The 19,041-nt window shown below is 42.6% G+C and overlaps 1 protein-coding gene across 1 annotated transcript in view; it reads left to right on the top strand.

The window, feature by feature from the left end:
* Nucleotides 1-19,041, top strand: part of TMEM132B (transmembrane protein 132B) — a 259,572-nt gene that overhangs the window by 220,337 nt on the left and 20,194 nt on the right. The window lies entirely within an intron of this gene.

The following is a 19,041-nucleotide window of genomic DNA, read 5'->3' as shown; positions in this document are numbered from 1 at the left end:
AGTTCAGAAGACCACAGGAAGTGAAAGGGAAGAATATTAAATCTATGAGACAAAGATGACCAGCAGAAATGCAGTGGGAGATTCTGAAGTAGACATAGCCAGAAATGCTAAACAAAACTTCACTACGTTCTCCATTGCCACAGAAACGAGATCAATAAAAGATGATGTTTGAACATTTCTGGATGAAATGGGAAATGAAGCCACAGAGGACCGTATAACAGCTACCATATCACAGGGTCCAAAATGTATTTACAGCCCAGAATGTTAAAAAACGGGCTATGTGATAGCAGCTGAGAAGCAGCATTGAGAAAACAACTTTGAGATCAGTGAAGCAGACAGCAAGCGAGCTTCTTAACGGAGAAAATGGTAAAATCGCCAGAGAGGCTGCACAGCTGTTAACTAAGGTTCCAAATGAACCTTGAAAGCATAACAGAGAGACTGCCATGTGATAGCACTCTTAGGCGAATGGAGTCAGTGCTGGAAACCCAGTTAGCCAGAGAGATAGCAAGCATAATATTAAATTATACCAGTTCTACCTAATCTGTATAAATGAGGTAGGAAGTGGCTCTGAGAGCAATAGTAGCTGCAAAAGGAATGATATCGGTGAACTGGAAAAGGAAACTCATAATGTATATTACATATGGGCCACTGCTCATCAGGTTCTAGTAAGCTACGATAATTCCTCCCCCAGATATGAATAAAATGAACACTTGTGATTTTGTGTGGAAGTAATTTCTGGATTTGTGCTTGGAATAACTGGCATCTAGAATAGCCATCTTGGTTTGCCTATTCCACAAGCTCTGTTTTAGCAGCAGCCACTAGACTGGCTTGTTGAGTTCATTTTCTGCTTATTTCATTTTCTGCTTCCTTTTTCATTCTCTTTTCCTGCGATTCTTTAGTATAGATCCAGTTTTAATAGGCCATTGTTTCCTTTCCTGGCAATCTCAACATACCCCTTTGTTAACAATGTCTAAGTATTTATGCATTTTAAAATAAATAATAATGAAAGTGTAACAAGAACAGAAACCTTTGCAGGCTTCTGTCTGGGTACTTACACTACTCTCATTAGCATGGGAATGCCTCACAATTCTGAATGAATTTTTTCTTCACAACACTGCTGTATTTTCATTTTACAGATGGGGCACTGAGGCACAGAATGACTGGGTGACTTGCGCAGGTCATGCAGGAAGTTAGTGGCAGACTCAGAAATTGACCCCACATCTTGGGTGTCAGTCCAGTGTTTTATCTACTAGACCATCCCTGCTTCCTAGAAAAAAGCCCTTAGAAATCTCTCTTAACCTGCAAGGGGAGGGAATGTCTTTTCTTTTCTTTTTTTTTTTTTTTGAACAGGAACTCAGTGGTATTCAGGAAATGAAAAATTTTAAAGGAACAGATCTGTAGAACGGGGGGGTCTATAGAATATATTTGCATTACATATACGGGAAACAAGGCATCTTTGAAGCAGATTTTAAAAAGGAAATGAAACAAAGCAAGCAAAGTGACCTTTCCTATTTTCCCCACTTATTCTTCACATTGATTTAAATTAGGGATTCAATGTAGTTTCTGCAAAGTCTCACTGTCCTGGCATCCAGTGAAGTGAGCTGTAGCTCATGAAAGCTTATGCTCAAATAAATTTGTTAGTCTCTAAGGTGCCACAAGTACTCTTTTTCTTTTTGTCCTGATATAGGTTGCTTTAGGCCCTTTCCCTAGAAGACTTCCTCTGTAATACCCACTACTTCCCTCTGCACCAGAGACACAATCCACTCCTCTTGTATGCTGGCTGGAATTAATAAAAGGCAGCTGCCATTATGACTCAGAAGCAATTACCTTGTGTTTTTATGGAGAGATTAAGCCCCTAATATGAAGAAGAGTCAAAAATTGAGCCCTGCATCCCTTACTAGGGTTTTAGAATTATTAATGTACTGCAACAGGCAAATAATTGTTTCTCAGCATAGTGTCACATTGACATAACAGGGGAGACAAATAGTTTCTTTGAAAAGATTTGATACCTTCATTCAGTTGCTTTCTACTACGCTTAAGCAGCTCGAGAATACTCACTTGGAGGGCATGCTGGCTGGATTTATAAGAGACTGAAGATTAAATTTTCCTTTCTAGTGCATTAGTACATTCATTGTGAAGGACTTCCCTTTGTTTCTTGAGCGATCCTTCAAGCATATTTCCTGAGCGTAGCTGTCTGCTGGAATAAAGCTCAGCAGCACCAACACCAAGGAGATGCTGGTGTCTTTTTTTATTTTGTTGCGCACTGAATATGTTTAAAGTGTTTATCTAATATAGCAAGAAAGGGGATTGAGAGTTATGGAAAATTCTGGGGGTCTCCTTTTCAGTTAACCATCTGTACTGTTGGGCTTGAACCAGCTCTGCTGAAGTCAGGGTAGGTCTTTACATTAGCTGTAGCGGGCCTTGGATAAGGCCCCAAATACTGTTGTACCACTGCTGCCATTTGGCAAGCCCTGTATGGCACATACTGTAAGTGAAAACACTGTAGAGCCAATATTGCCAACCCCAACCATTCAAAAATCATCAGTCATGCCCTCCCCCAAATCCATGGAATTGGCTTAAAAATCATGAGACATTTTAAAACAACAAACTTTGGGGTTCTTTGTAGTTGCTTTCTAAAGCTTGAGCCTTTAGGGTTCACATTTTCAAGCTTTTCTCTGCACCAGTGAAGGCCAGAAACTTATTTTAATTTTATAAATGAATGCTGGGAGTTTCACATAATCACATGACTTCAGGAGCTGGGGGCTTGAAGACAAACATCGTGAGACTAGTGATAAAATTGCAAGAGTTGGCAACAGTTCAATGTGATAGAATGGCCCAGCCAGGACTACATAGAAATAGCCTTGACCATCTCATGTGGGGTCAGAAAAAGAACATGTCATGCCGAACTATTTAACTGAAGAACTTGCCTTTGTGGAACGTTATTTGAATGTAGGTTGCGATCGCTTCATTTCCTTTTTTAATTGTTCCATTTTACTTTTTAACTAATCCATGAATTATTTGTGTTTCTCAGGCGAAAAGCTAGCAGGGTAAATGTACATGCAGCGTATGCACCAAAATCTAGGCACAGAACCAGCATTTTGTTTTCTGAATAAAAATGTGCCCCTCTGCATTGCAGAGCTATTTGTGGATATTTAAAAGTTTTCCCAGCAATGAACTAGAGCAGTGATGGCATGTCCCCATCAGGGCACAATTTGAGAACATAGTGCCATGGCTGGCACTCCTGGTTTAAAGCATTACTCTTAATACTCTGGTAAGCCTGCAAACATTATTACTTGGCTGTCTACTCTTGCGGTAGATTAGAATGTTGTTATGCTTGCCCAGAGGTATCGACCCAAGATGAATTTAGAAGGACAGTCTTTGTTACATTGTCCTAATCAGGCAAACCCCTGTTGTATTGAAAGAATATAATTTTCTTGGCAAGTAGTGGAATGCACTCCCGTGCCAGAGATGTCATTCGGAGACAACATTAGACGCCTAATTCTAAACGTAAAGGGAAAGTTTCCTCTGATGAATGTCCTGGGACTGGGAAGGAGTGTCTCTAGTGGTTAGAACAGGGGTAGTTGGAATTGGGATTGCTGGGTTCTATTACTAGCTCTGTTGCCAATTCATCACCATGGGACCTTGTGTAAACCGTGTACTTTGGAGAGGCAAAATCCTGCCCTCAGCCCCATACAGCCATGACGGGGTAGGTGGCAGTGGGTTCCAGGAATAAAGCTGGCTGCAAGAGACAGGGAAGGATGTCTCGTAGGGAGCTAGCACAGCGCATGAAGATGATGATGTAACTGTTCCTCTTGGAAGGAGCAGCACGCATTCCCTATGCACTGAGAGCTGGAGCTGGCTGCTGATTGCAGACAACTTGCTTGCTGGCTGGGGCAACTGTACATACCTCTCATGAAGTGAGTCTGCGACAGGAGGCTTGCATTAGCCCCCCATGCCAGACTTGTGTTGCTGAGGGCTGTTGGAGAGAGCTCCTTACACACTTTTCTCTCCCATGTGCACTGTAGTGAACCTATTTGGAGAGGTTAAACAGGATTTGGTCATAGTGAATATAGTGCATCCACGGCACACAGACAGCAGCTGGTAGTTCTCTGTCTCTCGGACTAACTCACAACAGCCTGAGCTGCCTCACATCACCACACTGGGTCTAAGTCCTGCCCTAATCCAGGAAATCATGGAAGTGACTGCGGACTACACCACTGGAACCAAGAGTCCTATGTGTCTCAGTTTACCCATTTGTAAATTCATTCTACTTATCCTTGATTGTCACAGAGGGCCTTGTGAGGCTTCACTGTTGGAGATCCCTGGATGACAGGCACTGACATGAAGGCAAATTATGATGACTACTCTCATTCCACAAAGAACACTTCAGGGAGCAGGCCAACAGACTGTATATCCAGCTAAACTTATATCTGGGGAGGTGTAGGGCTGCCCTGCTCGGGGATGGGGCGGGCACTGAGATGCCTCAGTGTGTGCAGAGGGAGCATGCAAACTCCAAAACCTCCTTCACGTGTGCAACACACTGCCCTCTTCTTGAACAGAATGGAGGGGACAGAGCCTGGAATCTACCTGCTCTACATTCCTCTGGGATGCTGTGTACCCCTGGGGAGCAATGCAGAGAGTATAGTACCATCAGGGCCTCATATGGTCCCCGCATTCCACAGACATGTAAGGGTTGGGCAGTATCTCGCTCTCAGCACCTAATCACAAAGCTGGCGACTGAAGAAACAAAGTCATTCACAGAACTACCATGTTCTAAATAAGATTAAGACTATGCCAGCATTTTCACTGAAAATTAGGGTTTGCGAGAAGCACATATAACAATTCAGTAAGGAGGAATCAGACAGAAAGTGTCCCTGCAAGGCCGCCAAACCTTAGATATTCCTGCTATCTTTCAGCTCAGCGTGAGGCAGCATCTATAAAATCTTTGTGGAAGGATGGAAAATTTGCAGATTGCCTGCACTCAACAGTAACCTGAAAAGACCTACAGGTCCCTGGGAGTTAGTTAGCTACAGCAGTTATAACTGATGTGTGATGGGATTTTTAATTAGGCACTCTTTATAAAACTCTGTCTCTCCCTCCCCCCCCCCTTTAAAATGTCATTGGTGAAACCACAGAATATACAACAAATGAAATTGAATGAATACACATGTAATTTATTTATTATTTCATGGAGCCTTAGATTTTAAATTTGAGTCACAGGAGTTAGATCCATGAATCACCAATACTAAATTTTTCCATGTTTTTAAAAAACCTGTTATTCGACATAGTGAAACTGAAGTATGTTACATCTGCCTGAATACTTTCCCCTCTTACATTTCAGAACAGTGTGATAATTATCCTGTCAACCTGTAACCCCATTTACTTGAGTAATTCAAGTGCAAAAGAGAAGGGAAAAAAACCAAAAAGGAAACCAACCTCCATTACCTTGTAGTCCCAACATATGTGTTGTTTTCACCCAATTAACACTGTTTCTCCTGAACGGTTTAGTGTTTGCAATTAGAATTGATGCAAGAAAGAGCTGGCACCAGATGCTGGGGTTTCACCAGATAAACAACTTCTAGGACACCAGCCACTGAATATGAAGCGAATGGATGTTTACCAAAGCTAACAAGTGTTGGTAATGCTTCTCTGTTAAAGTTTAGGGATCAAATACTTAAGGGAAAGTAGCCCTAAATAAGAATGTGCTAAAACTTTGTGCCAGAGAAAGATCTTTTATCTCACTGTACAACAATAAAGATGTCTGTCTGTAGACAGGCATGCTGTCTGGGAAGGATGTCAGCCCAGGAGAGGTACTCCATTATAGTGACAAGACAAACAGGAGGCATGCTGACTTACTTACCCGCATTGGTGAAAAGAAGCAGTGACTCAAGGAGCAAGAGTGGAGCAAGATTTCCATTGCAAATGAGCAAACGTGCAAAGGTTCCTACTCTGAGCCCGAGCCCATGTGTTCCCATTACCAGTGGGCAAACTGGCTGAGAGAAAACAAGAACCAGCCCAAGAGACTTGAACTTGCATTCATTTGAGATTTGAAAGAGATTGGACAACTTGATATAGGTTTCACATGCATCTTCTCTTTTCGGACTGGAAGTGCCAAAATACCAGGAGACAGGCTATGCATGAGATAGCTCATCTCAAAGTGTGATGTACTGGAAATTTCCGGAGAGAGCAGGTTGTGCAGAGGGGTCTCTCAAATGACAATGTGTAAAATGGCTGACCAAGCTGTATCTTTATTACATACCATGCTAAAGTCTAAATCCCAGGCAGGGAAGTCCTGGCACCTACAAAGGGCTTGGTCTAATGCTCATTAAATCAATGGAAGGATTCCCCTTGACTTCACTGGGTGTTGGATTGTGTCCAAAAAAGAAATTGCCCTGCTTGCCTTTCTCAGCTAATCCCTATTTCCTCACCTACACCAATAGGGAGACCTATCTGGTCTCCCCACTAATTTCAAAGACCTTGTGTGTGCTAAGGCCAGTAACATAGCTTAATGTAATGACGCTGGCTAGTGGCACCAGTCACCTTCCTGCTCTTCTGCTGACAGACTGGAGTCCCCAGTGGCCCAGCCTCTTTCTGCCTGAACTAATGGTTAGGGTTAATGCCTGTTTGCTGGGAGTAAACATATTCTTTTATCCCTCAACTACACCAACTCCTTAGGATAGCCATTTGCCATGACTATTCGGACTCCTCCTGTCAGAACCATCTATTTCCTATCCGGAAAGTTGCAGTGCTGAAACAAATGGGGAGTGGGGAGAGTTGGGAAAACATCTGTTCTCACAAAATTCCTCACTACAATTTTGCAGATTTAAGAGATTTAGAAGAGCAAGTAAAATCCAGCTGATTAACAAAGCAATCTTCAAACAGCGAGGTTTACCCATCACTAGCCACTCTCTGCTGCTCAACAGAAACCAGAAAATATTTTTGCAGAAACCAAATATTGTCCTTGGCCAAAAAACATCCCCAAGCCCTTTCAAAATTCACTGTAGATAATATGTGAGGATAGAATGTTAGAATGTTGGTCCCTGCTAGCAGCTGCACAACGAGCGTGCCCGGTGAGCAATTATCACTCCATCTGAATGATGTTAAGCCAAGCGGCAGACTGGAGGGAGTCTCTGAGCACAACCACCTTCTATGTTCCTCCCCCTTCCACCCACACATCCACCCAAGTTGTGTCAGCTCCATCAGTCACACCCCTGCATGGAGTGCCTAGAAATGGAAAGAGAGCAGCTGCTCTGCACCTGGGACTGAAATCCTGGCAGATCGTGTGTTTGGTTTAATCATTTTCCATAGATCAACAGTTTCTGAATAGTGCACACACTTCATTCAGTGCAGCAGGTTTTTAAATTCTCATTGTACATTCATGGATCATTGAACCTTTTCTAAGCCTCTGCAATTGTTCCCATTGTTAAACCAAAATGTTAATGTCTTCCATGCTGTTCTTCCCTCTAGTTCAGTGCATTTCAACAGGGGTTAAAAGGTAAAAACACTCCGAAAATTCAAGTGCTCATCCCTATAAGCTATTCCTCCTCGCCCCGCCAATATTGCTTGACCTCTTATCAATAGTGTTAAATGCTGACATCTATAGGAGATAATAGAATTACAACAGCGGTTTCTCCAGTAAATCAATAGAGTATCACTGATTCTGCTGTACAAATTGCTGCTGAGGCAGTATTAAAGTGGTGTCATGTTATCAGTGTAAAGATTTATACATTTGTAATGAACAACTGATTGTTTTCTACAATGGTCTGTTGTTTGGGCCATCATGTGTTTTCCTTTATCCTTTGAACACACATTTAGCATATTACCAAGCCAATGTTTTACTGGAGCAAATCCTTACCATTCATGGAGGAAGGAGCTCACTTTGTATCCTTTTCCCCCTTACTTTGTTGCAGGCCTCAATATAAATTCTAGTTCATATTTTGTAAAAATGAAAGTAATATTCTTAATGAGAGATAGGTTCCAATCCTGCAAATTAAAGAAAGTGACTAGGGGAATGGCTTTTCTAGATGTGACTCTGACAAGTAGGGAGGAACTGGTTGAGAACTTGAAGGTGGAAGGCTGTTCTTGATTCTATGGAATGGCAGGAGGGAAAACAGTAGAAGAAAGACAATAGATTTCAAGAAGGCAGACTTTAGCAAACTCAGAGAGTTGGTAGATAAGATCCTGTGGGAAGCAAATCTAACAGAAAAAAAGTTCAGTGAGAGTTGGCAGTTTATTTAAAGAGACATTATTAAGAGCACAAGAACTAGGTGTAGGAAAGGTAGGAAGTATGGTAAGAGATCACTCTGGCTTAACCAGGAGATCTTCAACGACCTGAAACTCAAAAAAAAAAAAAAAAGTCATCCAAATTAGTGGAAACTAGGTCAAATTACAAAGGCTGAATATATATATATATATATATACACACACAAGCATGTAGGGACAACCTTAGAAAGGCCATGGCAAAAAAAAAAAGAAAAGAAAAAAAAAAGATTAGCTAGGGAAATAAAGAGTAACAAGAAAGCATTAGTAAAAAGAGGAGGAACACCACAGATGAGTAGGCCCATAACTCAATACGGAGGGAAAGACAACAGAAAATGCAGCGATGGCTGAAGTGTTAAATGCCTTTCTTGTTTCAGTTTTCACCAGAAAGGTTAGCAGTGATTGGATGAGTAACAGAGTGAATTTCAGTGTAAATGGGGTCGTATCGGAGACTGAAATAGGGAAAGAACAAGTTGAGAATTATTTAGAGAAGATAGATGTCTTGAACTCAGCAGGGCCTGATGAAATACATCCTAGAATACTTAAGGAACTGGCTCAAGAGATCTCTGAGTCACTAGTGATTACCAAGTGGGCTTGGCTACACTTACATTTTATAGCGCTCTAACTTGCTGGCTCGGGGGTGAAAAATCACGCCCCCGAGCACAGCAAGTCAAAGCGCTTTAAAGCGCTAGTGTAGACAGGCTCCCAGCGCTGGGAGCTATTCCCCTCGTGGAGGTGGATTACCAGGAGTGCTGGGAGACCTCTCTCCCAGCACTCGCGCACGACCACACTTGCACTTCAAAGCGCTGCCCTGGGAGCGCTCCCGCGACGGCGCATTGACGTTTCCAGTGTAGCCATGCCCTTTGAGAACTCCGGAGGACGGGAGAGATTCCAGAGGACTGGAAAAGGACAACATACAATACCTGTCTATAAACAGGGGAGTAAGAATAACCCAGAGAATTACAGACTAGTCAGCTTAACTTCAGTACTTGGAAAGATAATGAAGCAACTAAACAAAACAAACAGTTTGTAAGCACCTAGAAGTTAAGGTGATAAGTAACAGTCAACATGGATTTGTCAGGAACAGATCATATCAAACCAACCTAATATCCTTTTTTTTACAGAGTAACAAGCCCTGTGGATGGGGGAGGGGTGATACCAGTCAGCTCTGTGTTTTTGGGGAACCAGGGCGCAGTATCTAGCCTGTCTGATTCATGAAAGACACCCCCACCCACCCCCCTAGTCTCTTCTTGAACCAAAATCGATCAGAGAAAAGGCTTGCAGAGAGTAGTGAAGGGCGTTGGGAGACACACCTAGACCCCTCCTGACAAGGGTGACAAGATTAAGACCATTAGCATACAGAATGAAGAACAGAAACAACTCCCCTAGCCTCATCTGCATGAAAGATGGGACAGGGAGACATCTCAATTTGCATAGAGAATGGAGAACAGAGAACCGCACTGAACTCTGGAATCAGAAAAGCAGGGACACACTGCATCATGGGAATCTCTGCTCCAGATGTTAATGAACCTATGCCTGCACACACCCAGCTCAGCAATTATCAGACCAATTCTAGTAATAAATCCTTGATTGATATCCAGAATACTGAAGCAGCCTAGTTGCATTGTGAGCTCCCTGGAAGAAAATACTACCCATAGCCAACGGTGATCAGCCTAAAGAAAACCCTGGAGTCATCAGTTTACCCATAAACAAATCTAGTGTTCTCCCTTGAACCATTGTATTTTCTCTACAAAAACCCCTACCTATGCCCAAGTAAGTGTTCTGATGCTTAGATCTAAACTATGCATCAGTTCCACTGGGACTCCATCATCTCCTGACTGATCATGCTGGGGGCTGTGCCTGTCTCCTGCCCTCAGGACCCTGAGCTACCACCATCACCTGGGAACCCTGACCAGTTCAAGCTTCAGGGAGCAGTGAGATCCCCTTCTTTCTCTCTCTCTGTTTTCCTTTCTAGCTCAGGTATTAACCTTTAATAATATATGTTATGTTGGTTTAGGGTCTCCTTGCGTAGTTATCACTATTATTCAATAAATAACTTTTACGGTTAAGCTGGTTGCTTCTCTCTCTCTCTCTCTGAACTTTACTTTGTTGTGTTTTTAGCTTCCCCCATTTACTCTGCAGCAACGCTTCTTTTACCTAAGCTAAAGATCTTTGTAGTGCCCCAAAATACTGTGGGGTTTGCACATCAAGTGGGTTACTGCCAGTACAATTGTGACGTGAAAGTGGGATAGGGACGTGTTAAACCTGTGGCACATAACTGGGGCGGGGGGAGTACGCTTACAAAGTCTGCGGATGAGACCAAGCTGGGAGGGGTTGCAAACATTGTGCAGGACAGGATTACAATTCAAAATAATCTTGAGAAACTGGAGAAATGGTCTGAAATAAATAGGATGAAATTCAATGAGGACAAATGCAAAGTACTACACTTAGAAAGTAATAACCAATGCACAAATACAAAATGGGAAATGACTGCCTAGAAAGGAGTATTGCAGAAAAGGGCCTGGGGGGGAAAAGTAGATAAACTAAATATAAGTCAACAGTGTAACACTGTTGCAAAAAAAGAAAACATCATTCTGGGATCTATTAGCAGGCATGTTGTAAGCAAGGTATGTGAAGCGATTCTGCCCCTCTATTCAGAACTGATAACGCCTCAGCTGAAGTATTGTGTCCGGTTCTGGGCACCACACTATGGACAAACTGGAGAAAGTCCAAGGGAGAGTAACAAAAATAATTAAAGGCCTAGAAAATATGACCTCTGAGGAAAAATTGAAAAAACTGGGTTTGTTTAGTCTGCAGGAGACTGACATCATAGTTTTCAAGTACATAAAAGGCTGTTATAAAGAGGAGGGTGAAATTTTGTTCTCCTTATTCACTGAGGAGAGGACAAGAAGTAATGGGTTTAAATTGCAGCCAGGGACATTTAGATGAGACATTAGGAAAAACTTCCTATCTGTCAGGGTGGTTAAGCACCAGAACAAATTACATAGGGAGCTTGTGGAATCTCCGGTTTCAGAGTAACAGCCGTGTTAGTCTGTACTCGCAAAAAGAAAAGGAGTACTTGTGGCACCTTAGAGACTAACCAATTTATTTGAGCATGAGCTTTCGTGAGCTACAGCTCACTTCATCGGATGCATACTGTGGAAACTGCAGAAGACATTATATACACAGAGACCATGAAACAATACCTCCTCCCACCCCACTCTCCTGCTGGTAATAGCTTATCTAAAGTGATCACTCTCCTTACAATGTGTATGATAATCAAGTTGGGCCATTTCCAGCACAAATCCAGGTTTTCTCACCCTCCGCCGCCCCACAAACTCACTCTCCTGCTCATTGGAGGTTTTTAAGAACAGGTCAGCCAAGCACCTATCAGGGATGGTCTAGAAAATTAGTCCTGCCTCAGTGCAGGGGACTGGACTAGATGACCTATCGAGGTCCCTTCTGGTCCTATGATTCTATGAAACACTTACTTGTGAGTTTAGTTGTTATTGTTGTTCTTTTGGGGTGTGTTTTGGTAGCACTTACTCTGAGCCTCTGTTGTGGACCAGGCCCTCATTATGCCAGGTGTGGTTGTGCTTTCCATTGGTTATTCCGAGTAATACACGTTACTTTCACTTAGTACGGTTTTGCAGGATTGAGTCCTTATTTCTAGAGGCAGAAAACTCTGGTGAAGTTTAGACCGCAACTTTGGACCTGCCCCCTTACTCCTTTAGAAGGCCAGGGTATTTATCTACCTAGGTGCTTTGAAAATCCCACTAGACACCTAACTCCCATTGGGATTCTAGGAGACTATTTGTTTAGGTGCCTAAATACCTTTGAAAATCTGTCCCCTAGTGCCTGATCCTGCCCCATTTAAATCAGTGGAAACTTTAACAATGGGCCAAGGGTCAAGCCTTAATATATTTTTTAAAATACTACAGTATCCTACAGTAATTGCCCCAAACACAGCGGTATCCTTGCCATAAGGTGTAGTTAGTGTTTTGGACTGTTACTGTAGTACTTTTTGGGGTTGAACAAGCTTCCCCACACCCTAAGCTTTGGGGGGGCGTTCTGAACATCACCCATGGCTCCTTTCTCCACAATGAGCCAAACCCTGGAACGGAGTACCCCTGTCAACTTTGGGGAAGTGTAGAGATAGTTCTGAACTTTGCCGGTTTGGGCCCATTTCAACGTGGTATATTTCTCACTTTTGCTGCATTATAATCTGGGAATAATGAGTTACTATTATATTCACATTTATAATTATAGTTATTAGACCTGTAAAAAGCCCTAGAGTTATTGTTCAGGTGAAGCGGTGAAGGTAGGGTGGGAGGGGCCGAGGGGGAAGAAAAAGAAAAATGCTAAAGGTACGGTATGCTTCATAAAAACAGCAAAGAATCCTGTGGCACTTTATAGACTAACGGACATATTAGAGCATTAGCTTTCGTGGGTGAATACCCACTTCGTCGGATGCATGTAGGAAACTATAGCATGTTATTTAGAGGCTCATCTAAGGTTTTAAATTTACATGTAGTGGATAGACTCTGACTACTTTCTTGGAATCCAGCTGCTTTAAAGCCTTTACTTTAGACCGGTACCATTCACATATCCTATAGCAATATGCCCTTCTTTAATAATAATAAAAACGGAATATTATCTTGAACTCTGAATCACACAGTACCTACAGTGTTCTTACATGCAATTAGTATTAGGGTAAGATTTAAACTCATGCTACCACCATTTGCTTTTGATAAGATCACTTTGAATTGCACAATACAGTGTGGTAGTTCCTAAAAACAGATCCTAGATTTGCACAATCAGTTCCCTGCACCAAAAATAAAGAGACCCAGAAGGTACCAGTTTTGATTTTACCGATTCCTCTCCATGCCCCATAAAGCAAATATGACGTTGCATAGGTTGAGGAAGGTAAGAACATATTCGGTTAAGGTAGCAGTACCCAAGGAATTTAATACTTTCTGGTCCCATTTCAACAAAGCATGCGTTTAAAATCAATGGGATTTATACATGTGGCTAAGTGCTTTGTCAAGTAGGAATGATTCACTGAATTGGGCCCCCTGTGGGGTTTGGAACACCCTCCATTCCCGCTGATGCTCAGCATCTTGCACAAAGTAGTGCTTACCCCTTGCTGCATGTTTAGGGCCAGGTTTTGACAATACCACTAGGGCTGTGTGAGAGGATCATAACCTTATTTGTAATAACTGCTTGTAACCTAGAAGCTGAAATCTGTTTTGTTATTTTTACTCCTTTACGCCTGGACATAGATTGGTTACAGTGGGGTTGCATGTGAGTGCTAAACTGCCAACATAGGTTATGAAAGAAATAGCACCGAAGCTTTCTTGGATGTTTAATTCCCTGGAAAGTATAACATAAAGCTTCCTGCTTTCTTCCTTCCATTTGCAAAAGCTGACTCACTTCTTTGCATTTTATGTATTCTGTGCTTATATGTACAGTATGCATTATGGATCAGAGCACAGGCTGGGGTGAATTCTGAATCCGCTCCAACTTTGGGGCATGAATGTATTTGTGGAACTGAAGTGTCTATGAGTGTTGATGTCCTTTGAATGTGTCTGATGCTTTATAATGGCACAGTTACTAATGTCCTGGGGATGAAATGCTGTTTAGCTAGCATTCGTGTATTTGGCGGATTTTTTTTATTCCCCAGTGGGATTGTTCCTCTGCCTGCTGAACATGTAAACCCCTTCTCTACATAACTGAACAATTTGTCTATTCATGTTCTTACAACGCTCCCAACATTGTGATATCAGAGACAGTCACTTTGTTAATGGGAACCGTTCTGTTACCTTTTGCCCTAGATGTTTTCTGTGCCTCGCTTTGATTAACTATAAAATTAGCATATCGACATCTACTTCTCTCTCAGGCATCGGTTGAGACATTATAATGGCTGTGAAGCAACATGGAACCCTTTCATGAAGGGTCCAGACCAGTTACGTAAAATTATTAGAAGTATTTTTGGCTCCAGGTATTTGTGACAGGGCAATGAGAATACAACAGGATTTTGCATGCCTAGGAGGTGATGTGCTTTGTTGTGAAAGGGGACAATACATGTAAATCACTTCTTCCTGAATCTTAGTCTTAGATTCTGCCAGCAACTTCCCCACCTCACTCCACTTTCTGATCCTCTCTTATAGCATGTTGGGCCAGAGAATGAATTAATTTCCCACAAAGCTGGCCCAGCTGCAAATCTCTCCACTCCAGGCAGAAAACTGTAGTCCTTCCTGTCTAGAGCATTAACCCCTTTCCTGCCAACCTCTGAATAAAGTATGCACACCTGTCTTTCCCTCCAAACAGTGAAGTAATCAGTATCCAAGCCTATGTGGGGCAGGGGTACTTTGGAGCAAGGACAGAATCTTTTGAATTCTATTGCTGTGACAACTTAAAGTTGCATTGAGTGAGCATGCTCTGATGTAATGAGATCGCTGGAGTTGGAAACTTAAGATTTCACCTACAGTATTTGAGTGTTTTCCCATTTAATTAATGAAGCAACATATATTTAAAAACAAAAGTAATTGAAACCCAGTGACCATGAAGAGATAATTGCCAAGTGTACATGCATGCATCTCAGAGAGGATTTGTTTACCCTGGAGAGATTAGCGGAGGAGCTTCTGTCAGAACCAAGGTGTTTTAATATTTCTAATAAGAATAAAATCAGGTCTTACAGCTGATTCTTCCCAGTGTCTTCTGTTTTAAGGACTATCTGTTTGCAAGGAGCATATTTCTAAATGTCGTGGGTATTCTAGATCTTGTTTTCCAAATGGTAACAGAATTATACTTAAAAACCCACCAACAACACTGTAATGCATGAATGTGCACTGTCGTCTGTGAAAGCTGGATAGTTTGAAAAATAAACACTATGCTAACCACAGTGGGTGGTTAGAACATGAATTAAATTCTTACTAACAGTTTTCAAAAGGAAACAAGGCTTAGGATATATCTTCTAGGTTGCCCTGAGGGAATACATACTCGTATCCTAAACTGCCTCAGGATGGTATCATTACTTCAGAGGGAAGTACTTGAAAGAGTGCTAATTTGCTAGTTTAAAAATATTAACTTGGAAAAAAGTTAAAATGACACTTTGAGGCTATTTTGCACATGTCTAAAATTAAAAGAGTATAAACCTTCTGTTTTCATCATTTCCAGTTTCAGCATCAAGTTGCCTGCTCTCCCTTCATCGCGTGGATCTCATCACTTGTCTGAAATGGTATATAAGACATCATTTGCAGATTCCAGTCCATACATACAACCAAGGGGAAGAAATAACCCTGCTTGGGAACAACACTGGAGAAATTGCACAGCTAGAAGTGTATTATAAGAACAACAGACCAAATTCCTGCCCTCAAATACACACAATCTCCCTGCAACTTCTATGGAAGTTGCATCCCAGTGCAGGGTGGGGCAGCAGAATGTAGCCTAACATCTTCTGTTCACATGGTACCTTTAAGCCCATTGGATCCTGCTTCTAAGACAAGCGATACCCATTAGTTCCTCCACTGCAGTCCTGCCACCTCTAGGATGGAAACTTTGGAGTTGCACATTAGCACAGTGACACAACACAATAATTTAGGACAAGGAACAAAGGATAATATCACATCCAGTTAAAACTTCGGGGGGAAATTAGCATGCGACAGTGCTCCTGGCTACTAAAGGACAGAGCTCCTGGGGAAAGCCTAGCACAGGGCTTCTCAATCTTTTTCTTTCTGGTGGCCCACCGGTGTCACAGCAACGTCTGCATATAAAAGCCAGGGCCAGTATTAGGGGGTAGGAAGCAGGGCAACTACCCAGGGCCCCATACCCCACAAAGCTCAGTTGCTCAGGCTGTGGCTTCAGCCCCAGGTTGCAGGGCTGGGAGCCCTGGGCTTCAGCCCCACACTGAGAGGCTTCAGCTTTCTGCCCTGGGCCCCAGCAAGTCTAACACCGGCCCTGCGTGGTGGCCCCCTGAAACCTGCTCGCAGCCCCCAGACCTCTGGCTGAGAACCTGGCCTGGCTTATCAAGAGGTGCTGTTGTGTAGTTAGAAATACCCCAATTACTTAAAAAGAACAGGAGGACTTGCGGCACCTTAGAGACGAACAAATTTATTTGAGCATAAGCTTTCGTGAGCTGTATCCGATGAAGTGAGCTGTAGTTCATGAAAGCTTATGCTCAAATAAATTTGTTCGTCTCTAAGGTGCCACAAGTCCTCCTGTTCTTTTTGCGGATACAGTCTAACACGGCTGCTACTCTGAAACTCAATTACTTAGAGTTCTTGAGCATAATCTTTATTCATCCAGATCCAAGTCAGTTTCAAAATTAGGCCCTGATGCAGGAAAGCATCTCTGTTCAGTCCAGCACGCAGAGCCATGTTTAAGTCACATTGAAGTCAACAGGACCTAAGCATATGCCAGAAGTCAAACATGTGCCCAAGAGCTTTCCTGTACAGAGACCTTGTTCTGGATGATTTTTAACTATCAGTGCCCATAATACTTTGGTTTATGGCCACAAAGGCTAAGTTCTGTTCTCTTTGAATTCTGTCCTTCCAGTCAGTCAATCAGGTAAAGAAATCACACTTTGCAGAGGTTTCAGTACAGCAAAAAAGCTGAGGTAGAGTGATTATGTAACTTCACCCCTTATTTTCTCCTCTACCACATTCTTTGCTTAAAGCACCATCAAAGGCATTTATTTGTTATTCCTTTTCTCCAGTTGGAGTCATTCTTCTGGAAATGTTGGAGTATTTTTACTTGTTTTCCGACAAATCACAAAGGGTTTGGGGCTCCCTTTGGAACAACTCTGCGTCTTCCTCTCGCAGAATCTTTCCGTCACTCCAGCCTGCTACCCTTGGTAGAACTCACTAAGGAAGCTGAGAAACCAGCTCCAAAACAGCGAGAAGTGTTTGAATGTCCAGCTGAGTACAGGCATTAACACTGGCAGCCAGGGAAAGTTCTCCAAGTTAACCAGCATGGTGGAGAATTTTGAGTCCACCTCTCTAAATTCTTATTGTGTTAAGCTGCTCCAGTCTCTAATGCCTCATTGAGCCTCCTGATTTAAAAGCCTGTTTCTATAGCCTTTGCTTATACTGAATGCTGCGTACTCATACTAGCAGTTTCATTGCACCCAATTGGATTCCTCCCATAAGTAAGTAGCACGCACCACAAGTGAGAGTTGCAGAATCAAGCCCTGTGCAAATTGTGGCCATATGTTTTGTTAGTTATTGTTTTAAAGGACTCAGACGCTTGTCATCTCTATTGCATCTGCCTTTTAACATGGGTACAATTAATTCTGCCCACAACAGAACCCATTTAAATGCCTAACTACCTGATGCAGGTGCAGTTAATAGGCATCTGTTAATAGTGCCCCAGGGGTCAGTCCTGGGGCCGGTTTTGTTCAATATCTTCATAAATGATCTGGAGGATGGTGTGGATTGCACTCTCAGCAAATTTGCGGACGATACTAAACTGGGAGGAGTGGTAGATACGCTGGAGGGGAGGAATAGGATACAGAAGGACCTAGACAAATTGGAGGATTGGGCCAAAAGAAATCTGATGAGGTTCAATAAGGATAAGTGCAGGGTCCTGCACTTAGGACGGAAGAATCCAATGCACCGCTACAGACTAGGGACCGAATGGCTAGGCAGCAGTTCTGCGGAAAAGGACCTAGGGGTGACAGTGGACGAGAAGCTGGATATGAGTCAGCAGTGTGCCCTTGTTGCCAAGAAGGCCAATGGCATTTTGGGATGTATAAGTAGGGGCATAGCGAGCAGATCGAGGGACGTGATCGTCCCCCTCTATTCGACATTGGTGAGGCCTCATCTGGAGTACTGTGTCCAGTTTTGGGCCCCACACTACAAGAAGGATGTGGATAAATTGGAGAGAGTCCAGCGAAGGGCAACAAAAATGATTAGGGGTCTAGAACACATGTCTTATGAGGAGAGGCTGAGGGAGCTGGGATTGTTTAGCCTGCAGAAGAGAAGAATGAGGGGGGATTTGATAGCTGCTTTCAACTACCTGAAAGGGGGTTCCAAAGAGGATGGCTCTAGACTGTTCTCAATGGTAGCAGATGACAGAACGAGGAGTAATGGTCTCAAGTTGCAGTGGGGGAGGTTTAGATTGGATATTAGGAAAAACTTTTTCACTAAGAGGGTGGTGAAACACTGGAATGCGTTGCCTAGGGAGGTGGTGGAATCTCCTTCCTTGGAAGTTTTTAAGGTCAGGCTTGACAAAGCCCTGGCTGGGATGATTTAACTGGGAATTGGTCCTGCTTCGAGCAGGGGGTTGGACTAGATGACCTTCAGGGGTCCCTTCCAACCCTGATATTCTATGATTCTATCTATGGCATCATGATTAGAATGGTAGGCCTAATAATTTGTACCCTCAGTGCTGGAGGCCAGTTCAGAAAACCTGATCCTCTCAGTTTCTGGGAGGCCTCACAACTATAAATGCTTGTGATTAGTGGGGAAAAAAGCCATCCCCCCAAATCACAGGTAGCCATCTGATCTAGCAACATTGCGGGCCCTTGCCACTTTCCTGGTCTTTTCTCTCTCCTTTCTGTTTATTTCTTATACAGACAACACCCCCTTCTTTAAAAACTACTGCAAGTGCTTTACTTTATTTCACATTCGATAGAGCACATTTTCAAGTACCAAAGTATTTTTGCAACATGGTAGAAAGAAATAAAGCAATTTAAGAAGACTAGTAACTAGAAAAGTAAGTTTTAAGCTCTCATTTGAAGTGGAATAATGAGTCAATTATGCAAATCTCACACGGTAAAAC

Source organism: Eretmochelys imbricata, chromosome 15 (assembly GCF_965152235.1).
Source record: "Eretmochelys imbricata isolate rEreImb1 chromosome 15, rEreImb1.hap1, whole genome shotgun sequence".
In the NCBI taxonomy this organism is placed as follows: domain Eukaryota; kingdom Metazoa; phylum Chordata; order Testudines; family Cheloniidae; genus Eretmochelys; species Eretmochelys imbricata.
Note: the sequence above shows the minus strand (reverse complement) of the source record. Positions and strands in the feature narration are given on the sequence as shown.